Source organism: Acomys minous (assembly GCF_964271855.1).
Source record: "Acomys minous genome assembly, chromosome: 9".
Taxonomy (NCBI): domain Eukaryota; kingdom Metazoa; phylum Chordata; class Mammalia; order Rodentia; family Muridae; genus Acomys; species Acomys minous.
Window position 1 is genome coordinate 69,346,377 of NC_140490.1, and position 26,386 is coordinate 69,372,762.

A 26,386-nucleotide genomic window follows, 5' to 3' on the forward strand; every position below is an offset into this window, starting at 1 on the left:
TGGATCTCAAGAACACATTTTGCATAATAGCATATTTCTGGTCTTCAAGAGGAGGTGGTAGTCGACACAGGTAATGCTGCAGATTACATCACTGAAACTCCCATGTCTTCTTGTGGATTATGGGTTAGTGTGTGTGCTCTGACAGTTGTTTGTAACTAGTATTCAAATCTAAAAAATTTATAGGCTATCTTTATTTTTAATCTATACACTAGCAAAACTGACTTGTTCAAGTTTGTGTGTATGTATGTGTATGTAATTCTGTCTGTCAGTCTGTCCATCTGTCTACATTTATGTGTTATCCTCGTTATTTTTCAGCATAGTTAAATTTAACTCTAAAAGTCCCCAATCAATATTTCATCCTTCACTTCTCATTATTTTCCTACAAAAATTCTAAAGCTGGAGGCTCATGTTTAACATGTCTGTTTTCCCCGTGTCACACAGATACTGGAATACTCTGCTGGTCAACACCTGTGACATCTCTCAGATCTAGTTACTTTACCTTCCACATCTTTCCTCCTTTGTTTGATATTATTTTCTTATTCGATTCTTGATTATCATAACTTCTGGACTTGACTTTAGCTTAAAAGCTTTATATTTTCAGTCTCTGCATCTTAATATTTGAAAAGTCTTTACAGTGACCATTCTGTGATTTCACCCCATATAAATGTTCACTAGATATTTCTTAAGGTATTCTATAAACTGTATAACCCTTCCAGACAAGGCCAAGCAGTTAAACGTGAATCATCAGAAGAAATTCAGAAAATTTCATGTATCCACTAGGTTTCACTAAAGGTGGAAGTGGTAGTGGAGGTGGTGGTGCTGGTACTGGTGCTGGTGATGGTGGTGGACGTGGTGGTGGTGATGGTGGTGGTGGTGGTGGTGGTGGACGTGGTGGTGGTGATGGTGGTGGTGGTGGTGGGTATCTAGAGGATTCCTGGTAGCTTCCTAGGAGAGAAGGTATCAGAGAGCTGTGATCCCACAAGTTAGCTAAAGCATCTGTGACCCTCGTAGGTGACATTAGTGCCTCTAAGGGAGGATGGAGCAGCCATGGACCAGGGGATGATGATGAGGTGGATGGAAGATGGGGATTGATGAGGTGTGAGGGCTGCACTCACAGGTGACATGAGTGCGTTTATGAGTTATGAGCCCTTTAGTGTGGGCTGCATGCAGCACAGTAGTTAGGGGCATGCACAGTGAGCACGGATTCCGTCATCTAAGAGGACATGGTGGCATTTGCCTCTGCAGGGGCTTGTGAGCAGCAGCTATGTCACTTTGCTTTGCAGCCTGCTTCTCCTCCTGTTTCTTTCCAACCTGTTTGTCAGGCGGGTTCCTCTGTTCTACATCAGTCCAAGCTGATTCCAGAGCTGAGACCTCGGCAGGATGTTGTTACTCATGTCTGGGAGCTCCATCTCATTCCTCAGGGGTCTATGGTAAGCATTGGGCACCATTTCTAAAATAAGAGAAACCGGGATACTTCAGTGGCTGCATGGGCTGTGTGTCTTCTGAATACTTGGGATGCCTCTGATCACTGCTCTCCTTCCTGCAAAACTCATAGGATTATGTAAATTTTTTGTCTTGATAACCTCACAGGTGACATACACAAACCTGAGGTTTTTTCCCTCAGATGTGTGTCCAGGTGGCTTCATGACTCTAAAAGTCAACCGTTGTCTTTCCTCTGATGCTCTACTGCAGGCTAGAAATCACAATACCATTCTAAGTATCTGAACACAACAAATAATTCTCCAGACATTAACACCAAGCACATCAACTTCTATTAACATATTGACAATGAAAATTAAGCATTTAGTCAGTGATTGGAATTTGTAAAAAATTCTTGCTATTAATTTACCCTGTCATGATGAAAATATTATTTTTTGTTTTTCTCATGCTTGCTTTCCTGGTTACCCTGTCTTTTTTAGTCATCCCTTCCCTTTTCAAACCTTGAAATCATATTTGAGATCAGCTTTTAACCTTTTAATGATCAATTCCTTCTACTGAAGTGGACTGTGAACAGAAGGAGAGGTGATTCGTGTCCCACATTATCTTCAGAAGTGCTAGCAAATTGATTTAAAACATGGGGCATTCTTGTCTTTAGATCGACGATGACACCATGTCTGGTATTAACCCCCAAGATACACATCCACCCACCCTGGTTTTCTAAAAGAAGCAAACAGAAACAGAAACAGATCATTGTTCTTTGCTGCTTAGTACTGGGATGAAGCTAAAGTGAGCTGTTTCAGGATGTGCTAGTTTACAGCCTGGACCCTTCACAGCAGGGATGCTCAAGATGGTGATGGTAACTGTTACACTTAATGGTTCACAGTTCTCTACATACACTAGGCATACAGGCATACAGTGACTGCAGTTGTGATATGTATGGATCATATTGTGTGATAGAATTGAGGGACTGTAAGATTGGATATTGAAGGAAAACCTTTAAATTAGGAAGTCAAAGTTATTGTTAAGGAAAACATATGCCAATGTTTGAAAGGTGAAAATCATCAGAAACAAACAACCCCCCCCAATTTTACAAATGCTAGTGACACTTTCGAAGTCACAGTTCTGGCAAGCATTGAGGTGTAAAAATAAGAATTTTTGTTTATTTGGGTTTTTTTGTCTTGTTATTTTTAGACAGAGTCTCTCTATGTAAGTCAGGCCAGCCTTGAACAATTATGTTACCTCGGTCTCTTTAGTGATAATACAGCAGTGTTTCATTATTGTCTCAAATTTTTGATAGACATCTGAAAGGCTTTTATAACTTATTGGTTCCTTTACAGAAGCAAGGAGGTAACCTCAGGCAAAGACCCACCCAGAGCTCTGTCATGGTACTCCAGCCTGAGGACGGACAGCGATGCCTCAGCACTTCTGTTCCATTTCTATCTCCAGGAACTAGTCTCTCAGCTCTCCAGAGCCAGGTAATAGCCTTGTCACAATCAGAAGGAAAGTGGGGAACCTAAGGCTCACAGAGCCTCTCAACTACTCCCTGGCTTAGTCAGAGAGAGACTTCAGCTTTCATGAATCTCTCCATGGCACAGCTGAGGGGATGGAAGATCTTACCTCCATGCACTCACCTGGACCTCTGTGGTGCAGACAGGCTCTGGGGCTGCTCTGGGAAGGTGACAGATGCCAGGTCATATTTATACTATGTGGATCTGTGGGGCTCTTGGTGCCATCAGGTATTGCAGACTTCAAGTCTCATGTTGTCACAGTGTCAGGGGCAAGCAAGGGCTCTGCAGGGCCTCAGTCCCTTAAGCACAGCTTCCCTCTCTCCCCACAGTTACTACATCTGTTTTGCTCAGAAGTTATTTCAGGTTTAATTAGTGTTTAATTGCTTTGAGAGGAAGGATGTGAGGTGAGACAAGGAACAACTACCCAAATTTCTATGTACTGAGCTTCCTGCATCTCCAGAGGACCTCCTGTGTAATCATTTTGGCCCTGTGCTTGTTGGCTCAGTCTCTGTGAGCTCATCCGCACCTTACTTAGGTCATTCAGAGGACCGTGTGTTTCAGGTGTCCTTCATCCTCTGCAGCTACTGTGCCAAAAGCAATGTTTGCTTGTTACAAAACTCCATGTCAATTGTCCTCTGATTCCTTTTCCTGCATCAAACCATTCAAAGGTGAAGTAGTCCTGACTTTTTGGGCCTAGGAGGAGGCTGAAGAAAGCATCCTTGAAATCTAGGGCTGTATACCATTGATGTTCTGGGGAGAGCACACTTAATAGAGTGTAAGGGTTGAGTACTGTGGCATGAATGTCTGTAATCACTGATGTGGGGCTTCTTCACTGGTAGCAGGAGTGTGTTCCAAGCTGATTGGCATGATCTTAACACCCCAGAGTTCAACAGGCTCCTTATATGAGGGTGATGCCTAATTTAGCTTCCAGGGACATTGAATACTGCCAAATTCTAATTGCATCAGGCCCTGGTTTAAGTTCCATAAAGATTGAGGCTTGGAGTTTAGCCAGGCCTTGTCCTGCAGTTTTGGCCCATGCTGTAGGAATTTTTTTTAATCCAAGACTCAATGGCTGAGTCTGTTGTTAGGGTCAGTTTGTATAACTGATATTTATCCACTAACATGGTGGTCAGTTGTCCCAGCCTAAGGACAAATCGAACAGAGTTCGGTGGAAGAGAGAGTGGGGATTTAAAGTGGGGGACAAAGGCACAAGGAAAATTTAATCAAGTCTAGAGATTTCTGATCAAGACTCTCTTTAATGCAGGCGAGTAGACTTTATATAGCAAGGTCAATACAAGCTCTATTGTAATCTCACTTCTGCTAGCCCCAGGCAAGAATACAACCCTCTGAATAGGTCTCTGTAAGAACTTCCTTAATCCTCTGGGCAGTTCCCTGTAAGAATGTGCCTATTTCTCTGGGCAGTTCCCTGTAAGAACTTCCTTATTTCTCTGGGTAATTCCCTGTAAGAACTTCCCTATTTCTTTCAAAGGTAAACAATCCAAAGATAGCCAAAACACAAGACCTCCTTCAGCAAAGGTCAACAACTTGAAGGTCACAGTGTGCAGCTTAAGCACGGGATTTCTAACATGGCTGAATTTAGCATGGCTCCCCACATCTGCCCCTTCTAAAATAAAATTATGAAGAACCTGTTTTAGGTCAGTGAGTTGAATACTTACCTTTATCCGCCATTGGCATTTGAATTCCATCATTCATGCCCTGTCTTAGGTTAAATACGCTTCAGACTCACTCTTACCTGTCTCTGGCTTGCCTTCATATCAATACACAAAGAAGGGCAGTGTCTTTGAGCTCTATGCCATGCACTTGTGCTTGTATTTGCTGGAATTGCTGAGACATGATCTGTGTTAGTCAAGGTAGGAAGGCACAGGCTATAATTTCAAGCCCTGCTATCCCTGCCAAGGGCAATCCATGCTGTAGAATACTGTTAACTCTAAAGAGATTGTATTGAATGTGAATCTAGGTGCATCCTACTCATAAGGAGTCTAGGGAAGTCTAGCATGACGTTGTACCTTCCTTGTTCAGTCTTCTTAAATCACTAAGGCTTGATTTCTTGGCTGTTTTGTGTCAGGAATATTTCAGATTTAGTGTTTTCTTTAATGGTTGCTTCAAGATCTGTTTAGTTCTATACTCCATTTTTAATTGGATTGTTTTGCTTGTTGGTTCTAAGTTTATTGAGTTCTTTATATATTTTGGATATTAGCCCTTTATCAGGAGCAGAGGCTGGTAGATCTCTGTGAGTTTGAGTCCAGGTTGGTTTATATAACCAGTTCCATCCCAACCATGGTGACATAGTGAGACTCTGTTTCATAAACAAACAAACAAGCAACAAAACAAAACAAGGAATCAAACAACTCCTCACAAAAACAAAATAAAAAGCAACTCCCCCTAAAACAAACTTAAAGCTTGCCAAAAATGACCAGCCTTGCCTTGTATGGTAGTACAAGCCTGTAATTCCAGGGTTTCTCTGTGCAGCCCTGTGTGTCCTGAAACTTACTGTAAAGACTATAAGTTGGCCTCAAACAGAGAAATCAGCTTCTTTCAACTCCCAAGTTTTGGGATTAAAAACATGTACCACTTGTCCAGGTTTCCAGAAATTTTCTTAGTACACAGAAAGGTACTTCCATTTTCTACCTTCTTTAAAATATAAGATGAAAACCTCAGGGGAAACCCATCACAGGACTGTCTGATGTTGAACATAGGGGGAGATATGTTTCAGCATCTGTGAGGTGACATCTTACCAGCTGTCCTCAATCTTTCTGGTATGAGAGGAGTTGAGTTTCTAAGGCTGGAAGCCCCCCTAAACCTCCATTGCTTAGTGAAAGAGAACTGAATTTTTCCTTTTAAAAAATGTGTTCCTGCAAGTGACCTAAAGGGCTGTGAGTTCCTCTCACCTTGGAGCCTGTGCTGAAGGTGAGTGCTGGGTCAGGAAGCCAGGTAGGACTTTCCAGTTTGTATTTGCACTTTAGGATTCCTGTTGTTCTCAGTTTCAAGGAAGCATGCAGGGTTGGTTCCTAAAGTGCAGCTTCCTCCTTCCTCTGTAAGGACCAGACAAACTCCATTTTGAAAGAGAAACTCCATTTTGTGTTAAACCTGGCCAAGCATGAACTCAGATTCCAGGAAAACCCACAAAGTAGTCTAAACAGAAAAATTCCCCTAGCAACACAATCAGCTCACTTTGTGAAAGTCCAAATATGCTCTTTGTTGGTCAAGCAGACCAACAGGTGTTCTGGCACATAGCAACAGCCAATTAGGAGAAGCCAGGCCAAAGTTCCTAATGCCTCCCCCTATCAGATGCATTCTTAGTCTGGCATGACTGCTTAAACCAATCTTTTCTATAGGTCAACTTGCCCCTACAGCCATTACTGAACTATGAAATGCCAAGGCTTTTAACTCCTTGCTTACAGCTTTTCAGTCCAATCATATGCTGTAAAACCCATTTCTTTGTCTAAAACCTATTAAAAAAATCCTCTCAGTTGAGACCCAGCATCACTTCCTTGCCACTGCTGTGTCAGTCATGTAATTTAGTAAAGATTTATCTGCATGTAGCTGACTTATATTATTTAGTATAACATTCCACTAGCTTGTTCCAGTAAAGAGCAATATATCCAGCATACAGAAATGATAAACTCTGAGGTGATGTTTAGACTAATCCAGTTGTCAAATGTCTGATGAGGTAACTGAAGGTCATGGTTTAATTTCATTTCAAGGATACCTTTATTATTTTATATATATTTAGATTTGTAACTACTTTTTATCATGTATTAAGATTTTAATTTATATTCTGATCAAGATTTCATTTTATTTTTCCCCAGTCTGCTCTGACTTAAGAGATACATTAAATTATATTAACTCTATGTGTGATTCAGAGCCAAGGCCATCCTTGGATATACATTGTCAAAATTTATACATTTCCTATCAATTATTATTTTTTAATTTTTAAATTACACCATAAGATTTATTTTATATGTTTCTCAGTATGTTCATATCTGTGTTTCACCATGCATCTGGAGGTCAAAGGACATTTTGTGGGAGTCAGTTTTCTTTTTAAGGACAGATCAGGTTGGGTGTCAGCAGGTGCTTTTACTCACAGTCACGTCTACAGCCTCCGTCTGTTCTTAATGTTGGCCAACCTCGCCATCATTCAGATTAAACACATCTTTCTTCATCCCTTCTCTGTGTTCTCACATCACTTCCTTTTGAGTCAAATTACATAGACTAATTTGGAAGCTTTATTTATCTGGGTCTTTATATCAGATACATAGAAAAGGGCTTTAAAAATAGAGCCTTAAGACTAACATGAGAAATGATGTCACCTACAAACAAGTCACATTTACACAAGAGGGACAAAGAGCTGAGGAATGGTGAAGAGACCAGTTGCAGAGGACCCTGGTTTTCTACCCAACACCCACCTCACAGGATTCATGTCAGCCTGCAGCTCTACTTCCCTGGGACCCAGTTCTCTCTTCTGGCCTGTGTAGACACCTGCAGAAATGTGGCAAAAACTCACAACACACACACACATAAACAAAATAGATCTTCATATTATAAAGATAGACACTTAATAAACTATGGCACGATACAATACAGATGAATTTCTTAAGATTTTTTGTGTATACTGTGCAACTAATCAAAGTATAAATACTTATTCGTTGTTGTTAAGTAGAGCCATGATGCGTCCAAATGTTTATAGGGGTTCTAGTTAGATATGACGGGCAAGCTTTTTAAAATAACACATCAAGATACTTGTAATGATTTCAACAATTTCAGGTTCAATGATACTATCAATAAGTATTTTTCAGAGTGTGCCCACCATATTCTTAGAACCATGTCCATATCTTAGTGTTTGGGCCCAACGTAAGAAATTAGGCAGCAAACCCTGCATGTAAGTGAATGTAGAACCAGCTAAACTCCAGCACTTTGGTGATAAAGAGCTGGATGGTGCTGTGGAGAGCACTCAGGCATTAACAAAGGGCAGGTGCACACAAGCCTCTATCTTTCTCAATCACGATCACTGTTTCATCTTGAAAACAAGTAAAATCCACATTTTATTTATTTATTTATTTATTTTTATCAACACAGAACTATATACAGATATAAAATGAAACTTTACTGTCTATTCTTTATCTAGTTTATCCCATATATTCAGTGTTTATTCCTTCAGGGAGGCATGTTTCAGTGAATTTAAGATCTGTGACTGACATGCACTGGGTTCCCATTAACTGGATTCACAGTAAATATCATTCGCTCATAATTGTATATAATATTTTCTATGGATGGATAACTATAGACACTTTGAAGTTGTCCAAATAGCTGTGTGTCTCTAATATTTAAAAAAGCACTGTGTCAAGTACAAGATGTTGAAATTCTTGGACAATCATGATTGCATCACTATGAAATTTGCTAAGGTATAAAAAATTCACTTGCATGCCTCCAGTCATGGTAGTAGCAAAAACAGTTTTACAAATCCTAATTAAAATAATTTTCTCAGTGCTGGAGAGATAGCTCAGCACTTAAGAGCATTGTCTTTTCTTCCAGAGAATAGATGTGAAATTTCTAGCAAACATACATTGTTTCAGAACAATCTAACTCCAGTCAGTCACTGGATGTTTGAATATCTTCCAGCTTCTCCAGGTACATGCAGCCTCTACAGTCATACATGCAGACAAAAAAAAATACAGAGAAGTTTAAAAAAATTCATACAAAAGAGTGGAAAAATAGAGAATGAAGTTTCTATGCCACTGTAATTTGTGAGGGTTGTCCACTCTATCTCAGCTAAGACTACAAGAAGAGTGTCTGAGAATAAACACATGCCTAAAATGCTTTGTGAGATTTTGTCTTATACATAATATTCAAGAACTGAGAGTTCGTTCACATTTATTAAACAGATAAATGAGAGACACATTTTCTCAGTTTGTCCCACTGAGCATGCCAACATCCAACTAGAAGTTCATCCCTGTGAATCAGCACAAGAGGGCTAAAAGTTGCATAACCAAGGGTCAGAAAATCATAAATATTTACCATCAAGGTATTGTCCTTTGAAGAGATACTAATAAATAGAGAAAAGGCACAATCTGTCCAGTAGAAGAAAACAAAACAGAGCATCAGAAGGAGGACACTTTGAGCAGCTCTCAGCTCAGGAGGAGTTCTGTAGAGAATCTTGGAGTTCTGAAGGTAGAGGACATGCTGGTGGTGCTTGTGGAGAAGAAACACCATGTAGCCACTGGCCCCTCCCATGGTGCCCTGGAACACTGCGTCTCTCAGGACCAGAAGAGTGAGAAAAATCCATCTTGTTATCCAGCTTTCAGGCAGAAAATGGCAATAGTTGTCACTTCTTTTATCCTGTGTTATGTTCAAACTATTGGTGCTTTTAATATAAATTGGTAAGTTCATGCTGATCAAAGAACTGAGTATCCAAAAGACTGAGAAGAATGGAAGGATGTGCCACGTAGACGTTGGCCTGAGCCTCCTCCACCCAGATGCTCTGGGACTGATGATGATGGCCTGGACCACAGTGAGGAGACTGCTGGTGCAGATGGAGAGGCCACGGGCCACCCTCTCTAGGTAAACAGTGATCTTACAGCCTATATCATCTAGGAAGTTTCTCAAACCAAAAGCTGCTATTGTCTTAAGCAAGCCTTTTGCAAGAAGTATTGTGATGTTTGTAAAAGCCAAGTGGATGAGAATAAGGTGTATAGGTTTCTTCTCAGGGCCTCCCCACCAACTAATCATATAATTCACAAAACAGACATGTTCCCCAGAGTCCCAACCACAGTCATAGAAAGGAAAGTTATCTTCTTAATACAGTTCAAAACCATTTCTTCATCTTAGATAGAAAACTTGTATCCAGGGTGTGAACTCTTTTTGAAGAAAGCAATAGAAATGCTAGATATGGATCTGAAGAGCAAATTTTGCATAATAGAGAGTGGTAACTGGTGTTCAAACCTAAAATTTTAAAGAAGACATTTTTGAGCTTTGTGGTAACAAATTTAATGTGTGTGTGTCTGTGTGTCTGTGTGTCTGTGTGTCTACATGCATTACCCTTTTTATCTCTCAGCATAGTTCAACTGAACTCCAAGGTCCCCAATCAAAATATCTCCCTGCTTCTCATTCTGTTTCATCATATTTCCCCACCCAATTCCCCAGTTCCCAAAACCTGAAGCTCATCCTTAGCCTGTCTGCCTGCCCCAGTATTACATTCAGACACTGGGAAACCTTGCTAGTCAGCCCTCGTGACAGCTCTCACTTAGCCACTTTACGTTCCACACTGGCTCCTTCATTGTTTTGTTTTGTTTTTTTTTTGGTATCTTTGTCTTGAGTAATACAACAATTTCTTGTATTTTCTTTTTAAATTTTAATTAATTTATTCAGATTACAACTCAGTTGTTATCCCATCACTTGTATCCTCCCATTCCTCTCTCCCTTCCACTTTCACCCTATTCCCCTCCCCTAGGTCTATGACCATACCTGCTTCTTGAGTAGTACAACAGTTTCTAGAATGGCATTTGGCGTCACAGCTTTAAAACTTCAATCTCTACATCTTAGTATGCTAAATTTTTATGTTTATGTCTTAATATGGTAAGTGACCCTTAGGTGAATTCACCCTGCATGACAGTTTACTAGATATTTTTAAAGGTGGTTCTCAGTGTCAGGTCAAATTGTGTAACCTTTCCTGACAAAGCCACACAATTAAAGCTGAATTTCCAGAAGAGGTTTTGGAAAAGACTCTTGTAAAAAAAAAGTTCATGTATCTGCCAGGTTGCAGGCAGGACTGCATAGCAGAGCTCTTGGGTGGTCCTAGGAGACGGGTAGCAGAGGGCTGTGCTCTCATCAGATGACCTGGGGTATCTGCGACCCCACTGAGGGAGCTCAGAACATCTAAGGGATGAAGGAGCATCCAGAGACCAGCTGTTGCTGATCAGTGGGATTGAAGAAGGGGATTAATGAGGTGTTAGTTGCTGCCATGAGACTAGTAAAGGTTTTGAATTATGGGTCCTCAATATATAATTGAGAGATGTTAAGGGTGGATATAGAAGGAAAATCTTCAAATTAGGAATTAAATTGTTATTGTAAAAGAAAACATGTGCCTATTTGAAAAGTGAAAACACATCAAAGTAAAAAGTACAAATTTTACAAACACTAGTGGGAATGTTGAAGTCACAATGCTGGCAAATACGAACACCACAAATTTATTTTTGTTTGTTTTTGTTTTGTCTTGTTATTTTTTGAGGCAGAGTCTCCCTATTTAAACCAGGCTAGCCTTGAACAATTATATTGCCACAGTCTCTCTAGTGTTAATATTACAGAAGTGTTTCATTATTGTCTCAAATGTTTGATAGACATTTGAAAGTCCTTTATAACTTAATGGTTCCTTTACAAAAGCAAGGAGGTAACCTCAGGCAAAGACCCACCCAGAGCTCTGTCATGGTAATCCAGCCTGAGGATGGACAGCGATGTCTCAGCATTTATCTTCCATTTCTCTATCTCTGGGAAGGAATCCATGGTCTCTGAGGACCTAGAAACAAGCCTTTTCAGGGTCAGAAGGAAAATAGAAGACCCAATGCTCACAGAGTCTCTCATCCACTTCCTGGCTTAGAGAGAGAGAGAGAGAGAGAGAGAGAGAGAGAGAGAGAGAGAGAGAGAGAGAGAGAGAGAGAGAGAGAAAGTTGATCTTTAATGAAATTCTATGGCACAGCTGATCGGATTGAGGATCATACCTCCATGGACTCACCTGCACCTCTACAATACAAACGGTCTCTGGAGCAGCTCTGGGAAGGTGACATTAGCCAGGTCATATTTGTACTGTCTGAATCTGTGGGGCTCTTGGTGCCATTAGGTATTGCTGAATTTTAGTTTCATGTTGTCATAGTGTCAGGGGGAAGCAAGGGCTCTGCAGGGCCTCAGTCCCTGAAGTACAGCTTCCTTCTCTCCCCACAGCTACTACATCTGTTTTGCTCAGAAGTTTTTCAGGCTTAATTACTTTTTAATTATTTTGAGAAAAATAATTTGAGGTGATAAAATGAACAAGTAACCACGTTTCTGTCTACTGAGCCTCCCACATCTCCACAGGACCTCCTGTATCCTCATTTTCCTTCCCATGCTTGCTGCTTCAGGCTCTGTGAACTTGTGTGCACCTTGCTTAGTTGATTCAGAGGGCCTTGTTTTCCTGGTGTCCTTCATCCCTTCTGGCTCTTACCATCTTTCTGCCTCATCTTCCAATAGATTCCCTGTGTTCTGTGGGGAGGGTTTTGATGGGGACCTTCCATATAGATTCCCTTTCTGCCTAATATCTGGCTGCAGGTCTCTGCATTTGTTTCCATCTTTTACTGGAGGAAGCCTGTCTGATAATGACTGGATAGCACACTGATCTAAGAGTATAGTAAAATATCATTGGGAATCATTTTATGGATTTTTTTTGATATCTTTTTAAAAAGACCAGTAGTGTTTGGTTTTGTCCTAGGCCTGAGGAGTATCTAGTCTCTGGTCACCTATGCAGTGATGGGTTTGGGTTCCTTCTTATGTAGTCGGCCTTAAGTATAATCACACATTTGTTGTCTAGTCCCATAAGTTCTGTAGCACTATTCCCCTGGTGTAGTTTTCAGGCAGGACAGATTGTAGGTCAAAGGTTTTGTGATTGGCTTTGTGTCCATCCATGGTCTCTTCCTGAAGTCTGTTAGTATGGAGGTCAGAAGAAGCTGGAGGAGTTGGAGGCGGGGAAAGTGTTATCAGAATACACCAAATGAAAAAAATGCAATTTAAAAAGATTAAAATGGAAAATAGATAAGTAAGTGTTGGGAAATTTTACAATTAAACAATATGTGTTTATGCTGAAATATGGGAAAAGAGCTTCCTATTCATATTTTCCTCAATAGACATTTTATTCATTTATTAAAAAACCCCTGCAAATTGATGTAGGTATATATCATGAAGAATACACACAGTGAACAAGTTAGCATTATCATGTAGATTCAGCATATGTAAGTCAATAACTGTAAAAATCATATAAATGGGAAAATCATATGATCATTTACATAGATGCAGAGAAAACCTTGGACAATAAAAGTCCTAGAGAGAGCAGGACTGGAGGGAACAGGCCTCCACACAATAAAGCCTCTATATAATGCAGCCAACATCATCAGATTAGAAGCAGTCTCATCAAAATCAGGTGGGGATATGGGCATGAATATATTTGATAGTGAAGTGTAAACTCCAATGTGAAGCTTCAGAGCTTTGACTCTGAATGTCAAAGTGCATAGAAGAGCATTGGCTTACATAGTATTCTGGTCTGTTTAATTTTGGTGTCTTCCTTTTCTGTTGATATGGAGAGAAACCATGAGCACACCAACTCTTGGTTAAAAAAGCGTTTAATTGGAGTTGGCTTCCAGTTCAGAGGTTTAGTCCATTACCATCATTGTGGGAAGCATGGTACTAGAGAGGTACCTGAGAGTTCTACATCTGGGTCCACAGGCAGCAGAGAGAGAGAGAGAGAGAGAGAGAGAGAGAGAGAGAGAGAGAGAGAGAGAGAGAGAGAGAGAGAGAGAGAGAGACCAGTCCTGGCTTAACAATTTGCATCCCCAAAGGCCAGGCTCAGTGACACACACAAGGCTAAACTTCCTCCAACAAGGCCATATTTCTTAACCCTTTCAATTAGTGTCATTTCCAGTGACCCTGTGCTGCCTGTTTCATTCATACTATCACAAAGTGTGTGGGAAAATATTTTGTAATTGTTTCCTAATGAAGTTCACCATCCCTGTTCCGTAGAGTGCTTTAAGCATTGCCTAGAGCACTAAGCCAAGAAAGAAAAACCACAGGGATACAACCATAAATAGAAAAGCTTTCCCTATTTACAGATGATTAGTAGACATAATAGATCTCAAAATTCCACCAGAAAACCATTAGAAATAATTTGCTGAAATTATTGTTTTCAAACAATATTGACAGAAAGACAAATAGCATGTTCTTTCTCATCAATGATTCCTAACTCCAAATCTTCAGACATGAGGCCATAACCTGGAATAACTGTAGAAATAAATAAATTATAGAAAAGTCTCATGGATATGTCTGGTACAGCAAGGCAGGGACAAAACAGAAGAGGAAGCAGGATGTAAGTGATACTAATGGGAAAATAATTTTGGAAAGGGGAGAGGTCAATGCAGAAAACAAGAAGAGTGAAGAAGTTTGAAAATCCCATATTTAAATTTACTTAAAATTATTTACCATGCATTAAGTATAGAGAACATTCTAATGAAATTGTGTGACTTGAGGAGATAGTGTCTCCTCAAAGCCACATTCTATCTGTCAGAGACTCCAGCGTCAGACATAAAAACTTTCTTTGAAATTGTTGGTCATGGAAGTGCAAGAGACTCCTAAAATATTGTAAGGTGGTACTGTTGCCCTTGGTTGCCTCCCAAAAGTTGAAGATAAATCCGATTACTGAAGACACTGTGCATTTGAGACACAAAACTTGGAAGATTTGAACTAGCTCTGCCCTGAAATTCTCTTCGCTGATGACTACTTTTCATAGGAAAAAACATCAACCCTTTTTCTTTTTCATGACACTTATTGTGGGCCAGTTTATTAAGCACAGCATTCAGATATTTTCAGAGCCATGTACAGGTGAAACTGACACACTGACTGTGGAGTTTTTAAAAACCAAAACCAAAACTTAGATTAAAAAAACTCATTATCTTACAAATTCTTTGCATGAGTGTGTGTGTGTGTGTGTGTGTGTGTGTGTGTGTGTGTGTGTGTGTGTGTGCGCGCGCGCGCGCAGGCCATATGGGTGCCTGGTACATAGAGGTTTTAAGAAAGAATGGGGAACTCAGGAAGCTGTGAACTGACATGTTGGTTCTGGGAACCCAGCATGAGGCTTCTGCCAAATTACCAATTGCTCTTACTTGCTTAATCATTTTTTTTTAGCCTCGCACACGAGGATCATTAACCTTATTATACATATTAATCACTAGCATGGCTGAATAAAACTCCACACTGCCACAGGAAGAATTTGTCCTGTGAATTTATTTTCTTTCACAATATTTCCTTGATCCGGTGCTCATATTTAGCCCATTCATATTCTGTGCAACCTATGCGGAAATGTGAGTAAAATTTGTTGATTTAGGTTCATTACTACCTCTCAGATACAATTTGCCTGTGCTATTTCATAATTTATATCAAAACCAAGTACACATGTATTTGCTTTTACTTTTAAAATGCAAGAGAAAGTACAGGCAATAAACATTCTGGATAAAAATGTCAGGTGAAGTGCTAACCCCTCATTCTTGTCGCTTACCACTAGTGACGAAGACTGGAAACTAGGTAAACACTCTTGAAGTCTCTGGAGAAGCAGCCCTCCTCTCTGAGGATGCCTTCAACTTAGCCAGACATTAATAAATGTTTCAAAGAGACATGGGTGTTTTGAAAACCCACCACAAGGTCGTTGCATGCATTCCTTTTTTTTTAAATACATTTTTATTAATTTATACATATTACATCTCAGTTGTTAGCCCATCCCATGTATCCTCCCATCCCTCCCTTCCTCCCACTTCCCCCCCTACTCCCCTCCCCTATGTCTGTGTCTGAGGGGGATCTCCTCCCCCTGAATAGTTGCATGCATTCCTTTTGAGAGTTTTAACTCTTGCCCCCGGGAACTAGTGTGGCCTTGGCTCCCCTGCCAGGCACTGTTTGGTACTCCTCCAGTGACTGTTGAGATCTTCCCATTTCTCTTAGACAATAAGGGCAGTTGTTGGGCATCTTTGTTGAGCAGCCATTTGCCCCCTCTCAGCCCCTAGCAGTAAAGGAAGCCAGAAAGATGTGTGGTTTGTGTGCTTTTGGACACTCCATATCCTCCTGGGCCAGAGGCTGTGGAGTTCTCAGAAGCCCAATGTACTGTAGCCTGACAAGGCTGCACTACATGAATTTCAGCAGCCAGCTCCCTTCAACTCCTGGTCCTGATGTCTGTGTGTTAATACCATGTGCCTAAACAGCACATCTTGAGGATGGAGCCCTAAACTCTGGAAGTATGTCTGAAATGAAGGGAAAAGATGACCTAGCAAATGCTACATTTTCTGGATAGGCACCAATGCTGAACAGAAGTGGGAGCTGGCTGCTGTCCTACAATGCCCCTGGGCTATTTACACAGCACTGGGATCAGACATATGGCTCTCAACTGGAGCTTATTTTTCAAGCCACCATGGCAATCTCTGAAAGATGACATTTCCCCCTGTGCTTTCTAGTTTATTTTGTGACTACATCAATGTCTTGAATGTGTTTTGTGTTTGGAAATGCTTTACCGTGTTTATTCTTACCTTTTCTTTACTTAGTGGTACCTTGCTATGTCAAGCATTTACTAGTTGTAGTGAGCTAGCTTCTCTACCTGCTTGTCTACACTTTGCAAGGGTCTTTCAGATAAAGGATGTTTCCTGATATCCTTATTCACTTACCCTCCTGAAGAATGGTTTAGAATAGCCTATGAGACACAGTAAGTGCTTTCTAAATAAGTGGAGGAGTCGGGTTCATGGAAACACATCAGAAGGAACAAGAAGAAGGAAACATTTGGAGGTCTTGCAAGGGTAAAATACAAATTTGCAGAAAAGTAAAATTCTAATTTCACGTGACTGTATACTCTCCTGCTTTTCCTGATGAAGTATATAGCAAGTTAAGCTGCATGATGGGAATGCTGGGATATTTGTACCCAGGATATTTGTCATTTGCTAAACTCAGATATGTGATGATCCTAAGTACTTGAGTAGGCAGAAGGGCAATGAGCAATGACAGAGGAGTCCTAGAATTTGAACTTATCTACAGTCTTCCCTCTTCCTCCCCATTAACCACTCAAACCAAGCATTTCATTGGAAAAAAATTTGATAATCCAAATCCTTTTTGTATATAACCTTCCTGTTTGACCAGTAAAAAGCTGATACCTGGGCAAGGCAGGAGGAAGTAGGTGTGGCAAAGGTTCAAGGGCTTTGGGAAGAGAAGGATCTTGGGGGGAGGGAGACAGGTATTTGAGGAGGAAGGAAGCAGAGCCATCACGATGGGTTAAGCATGGAGAGGACCACATGGCCGCACTGGCATGAGTGGAGGAAAGCAGCCCAGAACAAGCAAGTATTTATGGAATTATGAAAGGGAGGTGGCCCAGATAGAAATTATTAGAACAGATGTCATGGTAATATCTGCCATGCCCTAGGTAAAATAAGGCTATTCTAAAACCTATCAGGTGTTTATGTCTTATTTGATTGTGATAGTGGGATAGATAATACTGCCATGATAATTATAGGCTAATTTTATAATAAACATTATTAGATATTTTATAATTCAAAAACAGGATCTAGTGTGTCAGTGCTGCTACTTTAAAATGTCTTCTGTGTGCTTTACAGTGAGTCCTGAGTGGTTTTATTTTTCTGATGCTTTTTTAAACTGTTTTTTTTTCATAAAATAAATTTTGATCATGTTATTCCCTTTCCCCATTACCTCTCACACCACCCACATCCATCTCTGCCCTGGAGTGTGGTGACATTTCATTAGAAAAATTGACTGTCCAGTTTCCAGCTGTTATTAATTGCAAATAGTTTCTTGGTTAGGGGTAAGACCCCTTGTCAAATTCCCTCTCTCAGTGCTGGACCCCATCTGGCTTGGACCCTTGCATGTCTTATGTTTGCTGCCACAGACTCTGTGAGTTTAGATATACATTAGTCCTACTGTGTTTGGAGGGCATCATTTCCTTGGAGTCATGTATTATCTCTGGCTCTTAAAATTTTTCTGCTTCCACTTCCAAATAGGTCCCAATTCACACAATATTAATCCTGTATATCCAAGAGTATAGGAGAGTCCTTCCATATTCAGGTGTCTTCTTTAGTTTCTTTCTTCAATGTTTTAAAGTTCTATTATACCTGTCTTTCACTTACCTGACATTATCCCAAGATATTTCTTAGGCTATTGTGAAAAGTATTGCTTCCCTGATCTTTTTCACTTCATGTTTGTCTTTTACAGACAGGAAGGCTAATGATTTTGTGTGTCAGTTGTGTTTACTGTAAGGGTGCTGAAAGTGTTTATCAGGTGTAGAAGTTTTCTGATGGAACATGTAGAGTTTCTATGTACAATATCATAACATAATCTTTGACTTCTTCCTTCCCTTTTTGAATCCCCTTATCTCTCTCAGTTGTGCTATTACTCTGGCTAGGATTTCAAGCACTGTATTGAATGGTCATGGGGAGTTTGGAAACCTTGTTTTCACTCTAATTGTAGTGAAAGGGCATTGAGTCTCTCTCCATCCAGGATGATGTTGTCTGTGTATTTGTTGCAAATTGCTCTTTCTATATTGTGGTATTTGCCCCCCTTTTTTCCTAATCTCGCCAAGATTTTTATTATGAAGGGAATATTGGATTTTGTCTAATATCATTTCTGAGCCTGAGATGGTTATGAGCTTTCTGTCTCTCAGTATATTTCTATGGCGTATTGCATTTATTGATTTACATATGTTGAACCCTCTGTGCATCTCTAACATAATGGCACCTTGATCACAGTGGATAATATTTTTAAGTGCTCTTGAGTTTTGTTTGCACGCCCGGCTTGTTTGCAAGTATTTTTACAAGGGATGTTCTTAAGATATATTTATCTATAATTTTCATTTTATTTGGTTTTTATGTGGCTTGGGTATGAGGGTAATAGTGGCTTCATAAAAATAATCCAGAAGTATTCCTTCAGTTTCTATTTTGTGGAATATGCTGTGGAGAATTGGTTTTAGTTTTTCTTTGAAAACATGGAAGAATTCTGTACTGAATCCATGTGGCCCTGAGATTTTTATCATTAGGATTATTTCAGTTACTACTCATGTTTCACTGAGCTTCAAAGGTCTATTTATTTATTTTAGTTTTTCATAGGTATATTTAAATTATTTATTTTATGTTAATTTAAAATTTATGGGTCATAATTATTGTGAGATTCATCTACTTTTCCTAGTTGTTTTTTATTGATTGGATTATATAGTATACCCTTATGATTCTCTGGATTTTGTTAGTGTTTGTTATAATGTGTCCCTTTAACTTCTAGTTGTATTAACCTGGATCTTTTCTTTCCATCTTCTGGTTAATTTAGCTAAGAGTTTGTCAATCTTGATGACTTAGTCAAAGAATCAACTCTTTCTTTAATCATTTCTTTGTATTGTTTTTTGTTTTTGTTTTTCCATTTCATTGATTTCAGCCCTGAGTTTGATTATTTTTTCTGCCTATTGTTTTGGACGTTATTTCTCCGTGTTGCGTTAGGGCTGTCAGGTGTATCACTTAGCTACCACTGTGAGCTCTCTCCAGTTATTCGGTGTAGAGACTCAGTGTTATGAGCTTGCCTCTTAGAATCCCCTTCATTGGATTGCATATGTTTGGGTATGCTAAGATTTTGTTTTCGTTCAGTCACTTTTTAAAATCCTGGACTTGGTATTGACCCACTTTTCATGCATTCCTATGTTGTCCAGTTTCCATGAATTTGTATACTTTTTGTGATTTCTGTTGTTGATATCCACCTTCATCCCATGGTAGTCAAATAGGATGTGGAGTGTAATTTCAATTTTATTATGTCTTTTCAGACTTGCTGTGCATCCTAGTAATGATAAAATTTTCATTAAACTAAAAGTTAAAGAAACTTCAGTGTGATTCTGAGAAGAAAGTATATTATTTAGTATTTTCTTGGAATGTTCTATAGATGTTTGTTAAATCTATTAGATTTATGACATTATTTAACTCTTGTTTTTTGTTTACTTTTTCTCTAGATTACTGAAGGGTTTTGAAGTCTTGAACTATCACTGTGTGAAGATCAATGTATGTTTTTAAGTAGAGCAGTGTTTCTTTTACACACTTAAAGTGTATTTAATGCATAAATATTTAGGAATGTAATGTCTTGACGGTCAATTTTTCTTTTGACGAGTATACATCGTCCTTTACTACTTCTTTTGCTTCATTTTGGTTTGGAGTCTAATTTTTACAGATGTTAAAATATGAACTCCTGCTTGCTTCTTGGGCCTGAGTGCTTGAATTAACGTTTTCCAGCCTCTTACTGTAATGTGATATATAGCAGTTGGCAAGGCATGTTTTTTCAGCCTATGCAATGGTAGGTACAGTTTTCTCATACAAACTGTCAGTCTGTGTCTCTTTATTAGGACTGTAAATATTAATAGTTATCTATCAATCTATATTTATTTCTGCCATTTATCTTTTTGTAGTGTCTTATTAGACTTCTTTTGATTAAATAATCTGCATATGTCATGTGTGTTTAACCATCTCTTCAGACTTAAATATTCCTTACAGTTTTCTCTGTGGTTATGGCTTAGTGCTAATAAATGAAATGAATCTCTCTTTATTATGAAAAGCTTTCCTTTCACCTTCAATTATGATTGATAGTTTTGTTGGGTATAGTTTTCTGGGCTGACATCTGCATTCTTCCAAAACTTGCAAAACATTGGTTCAAATTATACTGGACAATATCCATAGAAAAGTCAGTTGCTAATTTGATGTTTCTACCTTTCTAAGTTACTTCATCTTTCTGCCTTACAGCTTTCACTATTCTTCTATGTCTCATATATTTGGTATTTTAACTACTATATGACATCGGGTGTTTATTTTTCATACTATTTGGGGATCTGTATACCTCTTACACACTTTCCTTAAATTTTAGGAGCTTTCTTCTATGACATATTGTTGAATATAATATCTGTCTTTGACTTGGGTCTCTTCTTCTTAGCTATGAACTGTGGGTTGGTTTTTTTTAACAGTGTCCCAGACATCATTCTTTATTTTGTTGATTTAAATTTTGTCTCATTAAGGGATCCAACTTCTGTATCTTGTCTTTGCTATCTTATTTTCTCTATTTCACAGACAATGTTGACAATGTTCACAGGATACCTCATGCACAGCTGCCTTAGCACTGATATCATCAGCCCAGGGTGGCATGTTGCATTTCTAGAATTTCAATGATGACTGTAGTAATTCAATGGCTCCAGGGCTAGACAAGTCCCACCAAGTAAGTTACAGGACAAGGATAAAGAGCCAATTTTCTCTTTATTCTTTCATTACAAACTCTATGAAAGTCTTGCAGAGGACACTGCCTCAACAAAACCTCAGAGGAATACTGCTTACTGTCCATATGTTGGTGAGTCTCTCAGTTTGGGTTTTTATATGCCAGGACCACATGCCGAGGGTGGGTCAGTATGAACAGGACACCTTCATAATACAGGCCAATACAGACATTTTGTCAACTGAGTTTTGTCTTCCTAGATGACTCCAGAATGTGTCAAGCTGATAGTAGACTGAGCAGCACACTGGTGTTCCATTGTCAATGTGAGGACAGCTGTTCCATGAAGGAGGAAGAGTCTCTTTTCACCCCAACAGATATGAACTACTTATAGCTTCCTGGGAAGAGGGTCATGTGACTCTCGAAGTTTGGGTTTTAAGTTTGGTGTGCTTCTCTAGGATTCTGAGTCTCCTTTATCTTTTCCCAGAGGGAATAATTAAAACTGAAGGAAGCAGCTGCCCAACGATGCCCATGATGCCATCTGTTGGTGTGGGGCAATTCCACAAGAGTGTGTTAGGAGTGAGGGCTAGACTGTGACTCTAAGCCTCACCTGGAGTAGCAAACACACACAGCGGCCTTTGAAGGGAACCTTATCCTTCTACTTCCCTGCGTATTTTGTGGAAATTATCAATTGTCTTTAATGTACTTAAATTGTATTATTTATTTATCCTTACAAGCTTTCTTAGCACTTTGGAAACTTCACTGTATAAAGATCCACAGGAGACCACTGTGTTGCTGGGAGTTACCTACTTTCACTGGTCACCTCCACTCTGCCCAGTAAGCTGAGCCTACATGAAAGAGATCTATTGACTCCCACCTTCCTTGTTTTCCATATGTTCATTGTTCCTGGTGGAACCTGAGTCACATCCTGTACAGGCTTCTTTGCAGATTAAATAAGCTGAAATACATAACATTTATGTAAGGAAGCAAAAGTATCTAAAAATCATTCTCGAGTTTTTCTCAACAGGTGTGCTGTCAGAATTCAGGTGTTGTGAAAATCACCACTAATTCAAAGCCAAAATGGGAAAGAAAAAGACTCACATCAGCATCATCATCATTGGACTTGTAGGTCCTGTCAAGTCCACCACAACTGGCCACCTGATCTACAAATGTGGAGGAATTGACAAGTGGATTATAGAAAAGCTTGAAAAGGAGGCTGCAAAGATGAAAAAAGTCTCCTTCATGTATGCCTGGGTCTTGGACAAATGGAAAGCTGAGTGTGGGTGTAGTATTACTATTGACATCTCCCTGCGGAAAGTTGAGACCAGCAAATACCATGTGACTATCACTGATGCCCCTTGACACAGAGACTTCATCAAAAACATGATCACAGGGACATCTCAGGCTGACTGGGCTGTCCTGATTGTTGCTGCTGCTGTTGGTGAATTTGAAGCTGGTATCTCCAAAAATGGGCATGCCCTTCTGGGTGTGAAATAGCCAATTGCTGGTGTAAACAAAATGGACTCTACTGAGCCACCTTAAAGCCAGCAGAGATATGAAGAAATCATTAAGGAAGTCAGCACCTACATTAAGAAAATTGGGGCGGGTGCAGGTCTGTGGGGTTTGAAAGAGGAGGTCCTCAATGCAAGCTGAGGAGGATGATTGTGTTCCAGAGCTTCACAGAAATGTTCACCCCTCAGAGTAGCCTGATTGGGAGGAAACACTTATTGCAATGTATTAGAAATACCCAACACAAGATCATCCAAGATGGCGTTGATTGCACACTGTGTCTGATCCGTGGAATATCAGTGACTGCACAGCCACAAAAGTACCATACTGAGAGCTCCAAAACACAGTGCTTATGTTTCCCAGAAAGAACAAAATCCTGTCATGTGGATCGTCCATGCCAACTACTGCAGGACCATGGAACAATGCTTAGGTGAGCTCTCAGGGATTCGGGGCTACTGCTGCCACCACTTTTTGGGTTGCGGCCCAGCACAGTGTGCGCCAAGGAGATGGTGTTTGTGGAGGTGGTGCTGTTCAAGGGGAGCCCAAGTGAGGACTGCACTACCCACACCACAGGCCTCACGGACCCCCTCTCACTGGCTGGGTCCGTGCTCAGTGCCGAAAGCTGGATCATGCAGAGGTGGATACTAGGGGCAGCATCGAGGAGGGAGCCCATGGCTGATGGAGCACATGATGGAACCAGAGACACAGGAGGCATAAATCAACAGAGCCACAAGTCCTTTGGGACAAGAAGCTGAGCTGGGCCAACATCAATGGTTTCCGTGAGCTACTCAATGAAGACTTTGAGGGGCCTCCACTTGCCCCTTGCTTGATGGCCCACAAGATCCAGTATCCAGAGGAGTAGGAGGCCATCCGGGCCTTGAAGGCCAGCAACATTCTGACAAATTGAATGGAAGCAGGAGAGCTGGCCCTGAGGACATGGAAGCAGGAGAGGTGACCCTGAGGACACAAGAACGGGAGAGCTGGCCCTTAGGATGTGGGAGCAGGTGAGCTAGCTCTGGGGACATGGGAGCCTGAGAGCTGGCCTTGTCTTGAGGACACAGGAGCTGGAGAGCTGACCCTGCCTGAGGACATGGAAGTGGGAGAGCTGGCCCCTGACCTAAGGACACAGGAGTAGGAGAGCGGGCCCTACCCTGAGGACATGGGAGCAGGTCAGCTGGCTCTGCCATGAGGAGAAGGGAGAGGGTGAGCTGGCTCTTTCCTGATGACACGGGAGCAGGTGAGCCAGCCCTGCCCTGAGGATACAGGATCATATGAGCTGGCCCTGCCCTGATGACATGGAAGCAGGTGAGCTGGCCCTACCATGATGACACAGGAGCAGGAGAGTGGGCCCTGCCCTGAGGACAAGGGAGCGAGTAAGACTGCCCTGCCCTGAGTACACTGGAGCAGGAGAGCTGACCCTGCCCCGAGGACACAGGAGTGGGAGAGTAAGCCCTGCCATGATGACATGGGGTTGACAGAATAAGCCCTAACCTGAAGACAAGGAAGTGGTCCCTGATACAGGGCTCTGAGTGAACCTCACCTCAACATCTATCCCATCTATGACCTGCTGGAGCACATGAAGGGGCTGGACCTGCAGATTCAAAGATTAAGTATCTCCTTGACATACAGAAAGAACGGGCTATCTGAAAGTAGTCCCAGTGAGGATCTGGTAATGAGAGTGTAGGTCTCCAACCAGACCCATGACTCGTAGCAATGAACATTTGAAAGTGAACATATGCGGACAAAAGGCTGTACTGCGAGACACACTACAACTTCTATGACAAGATTCTTTTGTTTGTCTGTCTGTTTTATTTTACTAGGGGGATGAGAGGGATTTTGGTAAATGATGTGTAAATTATAGACATGCAAAAAAAGTAAAAAAGAAAGAAAGAAAGAATGAAAGAAAATTGGCTACACCCCTGATGTAGTAGTATTAGTGCCAAATTCTGTCTGGAATGGTGACAACATGCTAGAGCCAAGTGCCAGTATGCCTTAGTTCAAGGAATGGAAAGTCACCCACAAAGATGGCAGTACTCATGGCACCACATTGCTGGAGGCTTTGGATTGTATCCTGTCACCAACTTGTTCAACTGACAAGCCCCTGCGACTGCCCTTCAAGGATGTCTATAAAACTGGTAGTATTGGCACCATCTCTGTGGACTGGCTGAGTGGAGACTGGTATCCTCAATCCCAGCAGAGTGGTTACCTTTGCTCCAGTCAATGTCACAACAGAAGCCAAGACTATTGAAATATACCACAAAGCACTGAGTGAAGGTCTTCCTGGGACAATGTGGGCTTCGATGTAAAGTATGTGTCCATCAAAGATGTTAGAAGTGGCAATATTGCTGGTGACAGCAAAAATGACCCACCAGTGGAAGCAGCTGGCTTCAGTGCTCAGGTGAACCATCCAGGCTAAATTAGTGGTGGCTATGCTCTTGTACTGGATTGCCACATCACTCACAAAGCATGCAAGTTTGCTGATCTTAAAGAAAAGATTGATCATCAGTCCAGCAGGAAGTTGGAAGCTGGCCCTACATTCTTGAAGTGTGGTGGTGCAGCCATTGCTGATATGGTCCCTGGCAAGCCTATGCGTGTTGAGAGCTTCCCTATTTTCCACTGGATTGTTTTGCTGTTTGTGACAAGAGGCAGACGGTTGTTGTGAGTGTCATTAAAGCTGTGCAAAACAAGGCTGCTGAAGCTGGCAAAGTCACCAAGTCTGCCCAGAACAGCTCAGAAAGCTAAATGAATATTATGTCTAACACCTACTAACCCAGTCTTAACCAGCTGTGGAAGAATGGTCTCAGAAACGTGTGTCTTAATTGTCCATCTGAGTTTAACAGTAAAAGACTATTTAGTGATTAAAAATGCACCATAAAGCCCTTCAGAAGGAAAGGAGAATGTTTTGTGGAGTGTGTGTGTGTGTGTGTGTGTGTGTGTGTGTGTGTGTGTGTGTGTGTGGTGTGTGTGTGTGTGTGTGTGTTTTAAGTTATTATTTTTCTTTTTTATATTTTTATTTATTTATTTATTTTTTATTAATTTATTCTTGTTACATCTCAATGGTTATCCCATCCCTTGTATCCTCCCATTCTTCCCTCCCTCCCATTTCCCCTTATTCCCCTCCCCTATGACTGACTGTTCCTGAGGGGGATTACCTCCCCCTGTATATGTTCATAGGGTATCAAGTCTCTTCTTGGTAACCTGCTGTCCTTCCTTTGAGTGCCACCAGGTCTCCCCCTCCAGGGGACATGGTCAAAGGTGAGGCACCAGAGTATGTGAGAAAGTAATATCCCACTCTCCACTCAACTGTGGAGAACGTTCCGACCCTTGGCTAGATCTGGGGAGGGGTTTAAAGTTTACTGCCTGTATTGTCCTTGGCTAGTGCCTTAGTTTGAGTGGGACTTTTAATAGAAACAACTTGACCAAAAATATCTCAGAAGTTTAAGACTCATTAAAACAAGTTTAATGAGGAAAAAAAGTATCATTCTTTAAAAGTAACTGTCATTATTACTGTGTGTCTTTGTATTAGTTTTTCAGTCAATCTCTATGATAATATACTTTGGCTTGATTTGGCTATGCAAACACTTAAATGCTTTAATAATTATGAACTTAATCCGGTCCATCAAAAGTACAAGCCTGAATACATAACGCAGTATGAATATCTAGAAATATTGTTATTCTGTGCTAGAAGTTCAAAAAATAAAATGGATTTTCTCCCTCCCACAGTCCTGAGAGATGCTGTATTCCAGGGTGCCCTGTGTATATTTTGGCACAAACGTGTTTGAAGGGTTGTGTGTTTGTGTTGAAGTTGGAAGGTAATTCCAGGAATTGGTTTTGTCTTTCCTCCATGTGGTTCTGGGATGATACTCAGATTGTCAGGCTAAGCAGCCGTATTTTCCTTGCTGGGCCAGCTCATTGGA

At 40.7% G+C, this 26,386-nt stretch overlaps 2 pseudogenes across 2 annotated transcripts; one reads left to right on the forward strand and one right to left on the reverse strand.

The window, feature by feature from the left end:
- Positions 1 to 8,815: 8,815 nt before the first annotated feature.
- Positions 8,816 to 9,781, reverse strand: LOC311606135 (vomeronasal type-1 receptor 4-like; annotated as a pseudogene). Its single transcript has one exon. The product of its transcript is annotated as a vomeronasal type-1 receptor 4-like (transcript).
- Positions 9,782 to 22,040: 12,259 nt separating this feature from the next.
- LOC311606131 (elongation factor 1-alpha 1-like) lies at positions 22,041 to 25,215 on the forward strand (annotated as a pseudogene). Its single transcript has 2 exons — positions 22,041 to 22,566; positions 24,407 to 25,215. The product of its transcript is annotated as an elongation factor 1-alpha 1-like (transcript).
- Positions 25,216 to 26,386: the final 1,171 nt, after the last annotated feature.